Here is a 10,265-nt window from a genome sequence, read left to right on the forward strand (position 1 = left end):
GCAGCTTTGTAGACGGTTTCGCCGATTAATATGTTATTATGTTACATGTCACGGATCCCACGTGATGATAGACTTTACTAGAAGAAAAAAAAATTTGAGTTCACTATGTATTCTATTTTCAATTGATACAGGAATTTATCTATGTAATAAGAGTCAGAGGGTTCGCTCGGCTCCAGATATGGGGTCGGGTGCCCATCACACCCTGATCAAGGTTGGGGTGTGACACACTCGATCCACCACTACAGAATCCCCAATAGGAGTAGACACACTAATAGGGAAATTGTTATATCCCGAGTTTTTGCCTATTCGGAAAAATTCGAAATAAACTAGGCTTGAAAGGAATAAGGCTATGTTGACTTTATTTCATAGGTGTGTGTTTTTCATGACCTATTAATGTGGAAATAGCGGGAAAGGCGAGGGGCAAAAATCAGGAACTTCGGAAATTAATTTCGGAATTTCAAGACGAGGCCACGACCAATTAGGCCAAAAGAATAAAAGAAGAGCAAAGTTGGCCCAAAGTGAGGGGGTGGCCGGCCAAGCCTTGGCCCAAGGCCCTAATTTTATTAATTTTCCATGTGATCATTATGTGTATTAATAGAAGCTTCAAGAGAAAGAAAGAAAAAGGAAGAGCAAAAAAGAAGCTTTGAGAGAAAGAGAGAAGCAACCATTCGGCTGCCCTCTAGCCGAGCATCACCAAGAAAAAAAGTGAGGAAAACAAGTAGTTTTCTCTAGCAACTCAACTCATTAGAAGGTAAGGAACAACATAGAGTGATTGTTGAAGCTTGCAAAGCACTCTTCATGCAAAGTTGAGGCTTAGCCGTGGTGAGGAAGTGAAGAGAAAGAGGTAAGATTCCATTCTTAATTTCATATATTATGGATGGTTTGTAGGTGTTGTGAAGTGTGGAAATGATGGAAGCTATGAATATGTGGATGTGCAATGTGACCGTGTGTATATGTGTGTGTAGCCGTGCATATGTGTGGTATGTTAGGAGTGATGAAACAATTCTATCTAGCTTGTTGTGTGTTGTTGTAATGTGTTGAAATGAATAAAAATCATGAGAATAAGATGTTGAAGTTGGACCGTGGGTGAGGGCACTTGGCCGTGTATAGTGTGTGTATGATTAGGAATCATGAATTCATTGTATTTAGCATGTTTGTATGTTGTTGTGGAGTGTAGAAAATGAATGAAACTCATGAAATTCTACTTGTGGGGGGCTGGCCGTGTATGGACAGTTTTGGGGCAGCCATGGTGAGCTGATGTTATATGGTGTTTAGGCTATTGTCGTCATGCGTTATATGATATAAAAATGATGGTTAATGATCCCTAGTTGAAGCAAAATTGTGTGTGGCTGATTTTAAGATTAATATGACGTAATGTAGTTTCTTGAACTTTTAAGAATAAGGTTGTTTAAGCATGGTTTGTTGGTGTAATTTGTGAATTGTGAAGGAAGAAAATATGTTGTTGATGTCCCTAATGTAGTTGATGGATTTCGGGTAAGTTGACTTGTTGTTTGAGTCGTTTGGACATTATATGGACCCCTTGGGATGTTCTTACGACGTATTTGAATGGCCTCGGATTATTATTTGCATATGTAAGCATTGATGATAGTTTGGATACATGAAGTTGAATTGAACATAATTGAAATGTGTTGGAATATATATTGTAAATTGATATTGTAGTTTGGTTGTTGGCTTGGTTGTTGTTGAATTTGGCCGAGTATAAATCTCGGGTTGGTGTATTTACAAGGGAAGTCTTGCCCAAATTTAAGGCACTTAGCGTTCGTCTGGAATTGAATTCATAAAGGCGTATGGCTAATGTTAATGTATTTGGCGTTATGTAGATCTTGGCGTACCCGAAGCTTGAAGGTTGACTTAACTTGCGAGCGGATAAGGTATGTAAGGCATCGCTTTCTCTTCTTGGCATGTCTTAGTGATACTAGGCTATGACCCGAGCCTTGAGGGTAATTCCACTCTTAGAATCCGAGCTTAGGTATGTACTTTGTTCGTTCCTTAAAAATCTACTCTTTGATGGGACCAAAATAAGACTTTCATGTTTTCAAAAGATTGAATTTCAAAGGTTTTACAAAGACTTTGACTACAAAAGGGTCCCGAACTTCAAACGTCCGTAACTTTTGCATACGAGCTCGGAACGCCCCAAAACATAATAGGTAAGCTCATAAGGCATAACTTTCCCTAACTACCGTAGTCGGGCTCGGATGGGGGCCGGCACCCGTTCGTGGGGCCACGGCTTTATGCTCGTCCTCAATGGTCTTTGAAGAAACTTAGTGCCGTTTTCTCTTTTACTTTCGCCTATGGATTTCTTATTGGTTTAATGAGTTATGAATATGATTTTATGCATATGGTTGCTCACGACTCTGCTCGTGCTTATGGTCATCATCTCGTTCACCGGATCCCGGGCCGGTTATGCTTCGTGCGCATTATGATGTACATTCCGGTGTGATGCTGTGTTACGGTTCACCGAGCTCCTCTCCAGAGGGCCGGGTTCCGTTTCGTGTGATGCTGTGTTATGGCGTTACGGCTGGCTATGATGTGTTGCGGGGATTTGTCGGGGTACGGAGATATGAAATCTTCTGGTGTGATGCTGTGGCGTGGCGCCAACGACAGGCGGGCGACCACCGTTCTAAGAACCTATGCATGAATTATATTTTTAACCAAATATTTTAATATTTTGCATATCATATCTACTTTTGTACTTTGCTATCATGATTCTGTATTCCTGCTTTACATACTCAGTACATATTCCGTACTGACCCCCTTCCTTCGGGGGCTGCGTTTCATGCCCGCAGGTACCGACGTTCAGTTTGAGGATCCACCCGCCTAGGGCATCTACTCAGCGTTTTGAGAGCGCTCCTTCGTCCGGAGCCTATATTTGGTATATATACACTTTTCCGATGCATATGTACATATTTATTCGGGGGTACGACGGGGCCCCGTCCCGTCATATGATTTTTTACTTCCGTTTGGGGTACGTGGACACGTACGTGGGTATGGTTACGTCTGTACAGCTATATGTGTGTGTGTTATGTGTTTTTGGGCGGTCCACCCACCGCGGCAGCCTAGTTGGCTCGCCTTTGTGTATATTACGAGATTCTGTACAATATGACATATGTTTGCTATTCTCGCGCAGTCGAGACCATATGTGATTATGTATAATTATGCGTGGTAGTATGCCAATTCTGAGTGTTAAGTGCGTACGAATGTCCAATTCGGACATTAGTCACGGCCTACGGGGTTGGGTCGTGACGTAAAATCAAGCGATTCACATAGCATATCCAAACTCAAAGCGAAATAAGTAGACACATAAGAGTATGTAGAGCCTGGATCAGATAATGCTATCGCCGATCAACGACAAACCAAAATAGTACCTGAAATGACCGCATCATAAGCCTCTGCCTTTGGTCTACCTAGAAATGCATAGCACAGAGCACGTCCACCCTCGACCTGAGAACCTCCACGACCACCACCTCTACCAGTCTAAGAACCACCTTTGCCATTCTGTGCACTACCTCTAGCCAGCTGTGCCAGTGACCTAGGTGTAGAAATCTGAGAGCCTGAGGGTAGCCCACCCTATCTAAGTCTAGGGCACTCCCTGGAAAAATGCCCTAAATCACCATACTAAAAACATCCCTAACATACCATAGGATGATGAGCAAAACTATAATAATCGGAATGATCATCTCGACCTTCAGATCGGGAATAAGAACTCTGAGAATCGTGCCTCAAACCATGAGCACCACGACACAAAGAACAACTTGTCGAAGTCTCGCTGCCTGAACTGGTCTACTGAACTGAGGACGATAATGTTACACCCCGGAAAAAAAAAATAAAAAATTTCGTGTTACCAAAATTGTAGACGGCTTAGTATGGGCCAAAGGAAGAGTAAAGTTACGCCAGGGTTAAGGAGGTTAAGCTTCCGAGGCTTTGAAAGAAAGGTAGGCAAGGTCTGGTACGAAAATTTTGGTCTAAATGGAATAAATGATATATTCTAGTATATTAAGAGTTTTCAAGTAAAACAAAAGTTTAAAGTGAAGTTCGGGTAGTCTGGTTTCCAACGGAACAAGCGGCTCCTCGATCGGACATCGGAGTAAGGAGATATGAACGTTACAAGTTGGATGGGCAAGCCAAGAAAATGGTCTGCGCTAACGCGCCAGCAAGTGGCGCGAACGCGCAGAAGGCCAAAGGGCCGACACAGCGCGAACGCGCCCCCACGTGGCGCGAACGCTCTGAGCAAAAATTTGAGAATCAAGTTTGGAATGAAGGTTGTGTTATAAGAAGGTAATAATAACATACATATGACATTTGGAGACCGTATGGTGTAAATTAGTTCATATGTTATTTCAAAAGGCCCTTACGCCACTAAGCGGGACCCACATGTCGGAGTTTTATGAAGAACATATGATGAGACATATGAATGGTATATGGAAAGTTGAGCAAGTCCTAAGAAGGACCCATAAGCCAAAAATGAGTGTAGGCCCTCCAAAAGAACGATTTAAGAAAACTTTTTCGGGTGATCTGACTTCGAGGGGAAATAAAGGTATTAAAAGCTTGGAATTTGGAAATTCACCAAGAATGAAAGTTGTAGATAATTGAATTAGATTTCCATCCATAGGTCGTAGGCCCTCACACGATATCTGGATCAAAAGTTATGATCGTTTCTTTGAACGAACATCCTGTCGTAAAATTTAGACTGCGCGAACGCGCCAGGCGGGGCGCGATCGCGCGGAGGATTTAGGTCGGTTCTGGGCAGAACCCAGAACGTTATATAAAGGGTTAAATCCCCTTATTTTCAGACCAAGCACCCCAAAAATCTCTCCAAAAATCTGGAAAAATTCCCCCAACCCTTCCACACCAAATTTTGGCCCAAACCAGGTATAATCCCCAAATTTCAGTCCGGATAGCGTATAGTTTTCGCTGCAGAATCGTATGGCGGTGTGTGGTGGAAAAAAAATTAGCGTGAAAAAGAGAAGATCCGGCATTATTAAAGAGAGAAAGGTATGAATCTCTTTCTAATTGTGTTAATACCAGTTTATTTGCGGAGAAGTGTGATTAAATAATTGTATACTGAGTTAATTAGCTGCGAAAGTTAGAAAACAGCGTGTGGGCTGTTTATGGAATATTTTGGAATTGGAAACATGATGATTGAAGTTGGTATTGTTATTGTTGTGTTGTTGGCTATTGAACTAAGAATTCGGGCTAGGCACATAAATAGGAGATCTTTGCTGATATTTTCGGCAGAATATGAAATGGTATAATTTGAAGTGTTGGTTTAGAATTGGACTCTTAAGTGTTATGGCTAATGTTTGGTGTATATGAATATTGTTGTAGATCTTGCGAAGCCAAAGACTTAATTCGGATTAGTAAGACGCAGACAAGGTATGTAAGGCTTATCCTTCTTTCCTTTGGCATGTCTTTGTCACACCCTAATTTCCGTTAGGGTGTGATGGGCACCCGACCCTTATTTAGAGCCGAGCGAACCCGCTGACTCACATAGTACTCATGATCACGCTTACTATCAAGTCATGACACAATTACATAATGAAAATTTTTCGGAAAATAGTATACATTTTTTTTTCCTTTCCCGAATCAATGAAAACTTGTAACACATAAAGACATATAGCACTTATAATACAATGCATGATAATTCATCGGCTTACATAGCCACTTACATAACCGACATCCTATACCCACAACACTGTTCGCAAAGTCTCTAACACAGAACATGATACTATAACATAATACTTTGACTTGGCAAAGACTCCGAGCAACGGAGCTCACCAATCCCGCCGGAACATCTTCTCGCTAATGTCTTCAACTCATCTGGGTGTACCGCGCGCGGCATGAAACGCAGCCCCCGAAGAAAGGGGTCGATGCGAATATGTACGAGTATGTAAAGCGAGATACAAGAATCGAACCATACGGAAATAAAGAGGACGAAATGGTAGTACAAGAATCGGATCTCATAAGCTTACCTCGAATGTAAATCATGCGTTTCAAAAGCACTAATGGACTGAGTAACATAAATAAAGAAATCATCATGAACATATGCGTACACAACAGGCCCCGGCCCTCTAATGAGGGACGCGGTAAGTAAAATCATCATATATTTATGCACATGCAACATGCCCCGGCCCTCTAGTGAGGGACGCGGTGAAGGGAATCATCATATGCCATCCTGGCCACCTCCCCGTCATCACATCATCATCATCATATATATATATATATATATATAACATGCCCCGGCCCTCTAGTGAGGGACGCGGTGAATAATGCAGTGGAATTGCACGAATACATGCCCTGGCCCGGGCGCGGGAAAGATGTAATAACAGCTCGCACGAGCGAGTAGTGAGAAACCACATGCAACATAAAATATACAATGTTTGCCAAGACTCGAAAGAACAATCCAGACGATAGATCATTTAAAGGAAGTCGACAATAGCCATAGGTCATACCTTTCGAGTTGCAACGAATGATGTCAAAGACAAAACCTTTGGGATCGTTTGTACATGGCAAAATATATCATGGAACTCAATGGAGTAGTCAAAATGATCACTTTTTATTAATCGGAACCTTAGTCAAAAGTCGTTCTTACATATCACTCAAAATAAGCCAATTAGGTCAACGTAGAAAGATCTCGGAAATAGGGGGCCCACTTTGGGTCAAGTCGAGGTGGCGTACGTAAAATTACAAACATTAGGCTTTATGGAGCCACCTATGAAAATCTCAAGGTAATTCGGTTCCATTTGTGAGAGTTATAAATGTTTAAGCTATTTTTCCAACAAAACATAAAGTATCTAATTCAATTCTATTGAATGAAAAAGGGTCAAATCTAAGCTCGGATTCCTAGGAGTAGAGTCGCCCCGAGGCTCATATCCAAACCTATTATGCCTAAGACATGCCAAGAGAACAAAAGGTGAAGCTTTACATACCTTATTCGCTCCTTACGCTTCTCCACATTCAAATCCCGTTTCGTCCAAAATCTACAATTGGTCACATTTACCAAATATTAATCGTAAGGCCTTAAGAATTCAATCTTAATCAATACTTGTCTACAAAAATTTGGGCAGCATCTCCCCTATATATACAACATCCCCGAGATTTAACTCGGCTCAAATATCAACAACCATACCAACAACAATACCAATAACATCAACATTCGATTTGAAACGCATTCTAAGATAAATTGTCTTCTTTTCTGAATAGTCCAACAACTTCCAATCCAACTTTGCACCTTCAAATCAATATCAATATTTCCATGTTTATATTTTAATTAAAGATCATTCAAATACAATTCGGAAGCATTTCATATCATTCTACAAAATATTTACAAAACATACAAAAATTCCACCAAAACCATAATTCATCCGAAATCTCTAATCTTCGACATAAATATCCATAACACATTTTTATCCTCCAACTTCATTAACAATAATCATAATTCACACCTTAACAATTTCATTTTCATCATTACATAAATCTTCCATAAAATCACAAAATTCCCTATAACAACTTACCAACCAATCTTTCATGCCAATATGGACTTGCATCCCTCCAAATTCACCAACTAACATAATAATTCTCGTTTAGAACTCCACTTCCATAATTACATAGAAACTACATTGAAATCACATAAGTTCCTATAATCATTTTCAACCATTTTTCATGCCATCATAAACCATTTTCTTCCATTTCCATCACAAAGTTTCAACAACACAACTAGAATACTACATAAAATTCAACTCATATTGCCTATGCATCAATACATATTCACGGCCATATACCCATATACACACCCACTTTGCAAACTTCCATATTTCCATAAATTCTACTCATTTCTACATACTACAACATAAACAAACCTTCATAACATAAGAAAAAGGAATTAATTCTTACCTTTTCCTCCTATCTTCTTCACTTGTCCAAGGTGCTAAATTGGTGAAACAAGTGCCCTTCCTTCCAAAATAATTACACCAAGTTGTAGAGGACCTTTGAATTAGTAGGAATACCACAAGAAAATAATTTTTGGGAGAAGATTTCAAAGGAGCAAAAATTTGGAGTTATGGCCGAATGGCCTTCTCCTTTGCTCTTGTTTCTTTTGTTTTTCTCCTTGTCAATTTGTCTTGAAGCTTCTAAGTGATAAATATTGACTAAATGGTCTTTTATACATTTATCACATGACTAATTTAAATGGACTTGGGTCCTTTATTAAGGACCATGGCCGGCCACCTCCTCACTTGGGCCTCATTTTTCTCTTATTTTTTTTTTTTGGGCCCAACCCGGTTGGCCCCGAGTTGGGCCTAGCCCACTGACCTTTCGACCTTAAAACGTTCATATCTCCTTGTACCGACGTCACCTGGGAACCCACGACCTATGGTTGGAAAGCTAATTCAATTATCTACAACTTCTATTTCTTGGTATTTTCCCAAATTCCAAACTTATAATACCGTTTTTGCCCCTCAAAGTCAGGTCACCCGAAAACGTTTTCTTAAAAATATTCGTTTGGAGGGCTTCCACTTTGATTTGGCCCAAGGGTCCTTCATGAGTTGTGTTTAACTTTACATATGTGATTCATATAACTTGTCACATGTTCCAAAAAAAAAATCTTAACGTGTGGGCCCCACCTCAGCTTACAAATAATCCGACGTTCAAAAATACGGGACATAACATCCTCCCCCCCTTTAAAACATTCGTCCTCGAATGTTCAGCTGCCCTTATGGGATCTTATAACACTTTGGGGGGGGTCCCTCTTCTAGTTATCCTTCTCTTCATGCCCATTCCTTATCTTCTACCGTATTTTCCTTTATAATCAATCTTCTCGGTCTTTACGTGAATCCTTATTCCGTATCATGGGTTTTCTAACCCACCATACCAAGCTAGTATCCTTGTCCTTCCTTGGGTTCCTTCCTCCTCGAACACTTTTCCGATTTTGCCATTTGTGGCATCGACTCTGAAGTTTACGAAATTTTCACTTTAAGCTCACAAATCTGTTTCATTCCTAGATCATCCTTTCAGGAGAACACTTTTACGTCCGAGGTAATCACATTAATGCGACCGCATATTGTCCCTTTATATGCCAAATCTCCCGTCATCGTCACAAGGCTTTATCGTTCTTTTTCTTACTTCACATTCCTTGTCGTAGTCACTATTTCTTTAGTCCCATTTTCTTTTGAAATTGGTTCTCGAACCTCACACATTCTTGTTTTGCTCCATATGACCGCTCCTTATCCTTTTCATATACCTATCTTCGAATTCTTATTCAAATAATCTCGTACCTTGCCAATAATTTCTCTCGGGCTTCCTTACCAGGGTTTCTTACCTTTTTCCGATATTTTGGCCTCTTTGTCTTCCACTTACCCACACTTTCCTCTCCCAATATTGTTGTGTTAAAATTTCCAATCTTAATCTATGGTGAAAATAATAGCACCTCATCTCGTAGCACTCGTACCATTTACCTTTGTTGTTATTCGGAGTTCAGTATCCTTATTCAATTTGGGGTCTTCCTTATCGTAGCACCGAAAGGCCGGACGCATGTGTCCACTGATGCAATCACAAACAAAATATCGTACTCATTCATATATATACATATAATTATTACCAACTAGCCCACAAAACGCCTCCAAACGCTATTCAAGCCTATCCTAATTCCGCAGCCGTGGCGTACTTTCTCGTCTCTCTCTCTAGTCTAGTCTCGTCGCGTCTTTGTGTGGCCTTTCATGGTCCCCAACCATTCCGTATACTCTAATTTCATTCAGACTATCCTAGCTTTTCATTTATCTCTTATGACTAAATCTTTGGGGTTTCTTGCATACTTCCCAGGGGGTCACCCATCCTAGTACTACTCTCGCCCAAGCACGCTTAACTTCGGAGTTCTGATGGGATCCGGTGCGTTAGTGTTGGTATGATCGCATCCACCTCACCGCATGACCTCCGTCACGTGATCCGGAGTAGGTCGAAGTCTTAACGGACTTCGAAGCGCTCTTATAGCATAATTACTTGTTTTACCCCTCCTTTGGCTCTCGGTATCCGCTTTTCACCTCGTGGATATGGTTACCTTTCGTTCTAGACTTCCAAATTCTCGATGACGATGAACACACCCCGACCGCCGTTATTTATAAATCCTCGCCACCACCTTTGAATTTCTGCTCTCATTTTACCTTGTTCCTCATCCTTTCTACAACCGAGTCTTTCACAATCCCGTCACTTCTGACGCCTGGATCCTTAATTGCGCGCGTCATGGTCTATTACTA

At 40.8% G+C, this 10,265-nt stretch overlaps 1 pseudogene; it reads right to left on the reverse strand.

Moving 5' to 3' along the window:
• Positions 1 to 9,812: 9,812 nt before the first annotated feature.
• On the reverse strand, positions 9,813 to 9,928 carry LOC132045766 (5S ribosomal RNA; annotated as a pseudogene).
• Between the last annotated feature and the right edge of the window lie 337 nt (positions 9,929 to 10,265).

Source organism: Lycium ferocissimum, unplaced genomic scaffold, assembly GCF_029784015.1.
Source record: "Lycium ferocissimum isolate CSIRO_LF1 unplaced genomic scaffold, AGI_CSIRO_Lferr_CH_V1 ctg7878, whole genome shotgun sequence".
NCBI classification, from domain to species: Eukaryota; Viridiplantae; Streptophyta; class Magnoliopsida; order Solanales; family Solanaceae; genus Lycium; species Lycium ferocissimum.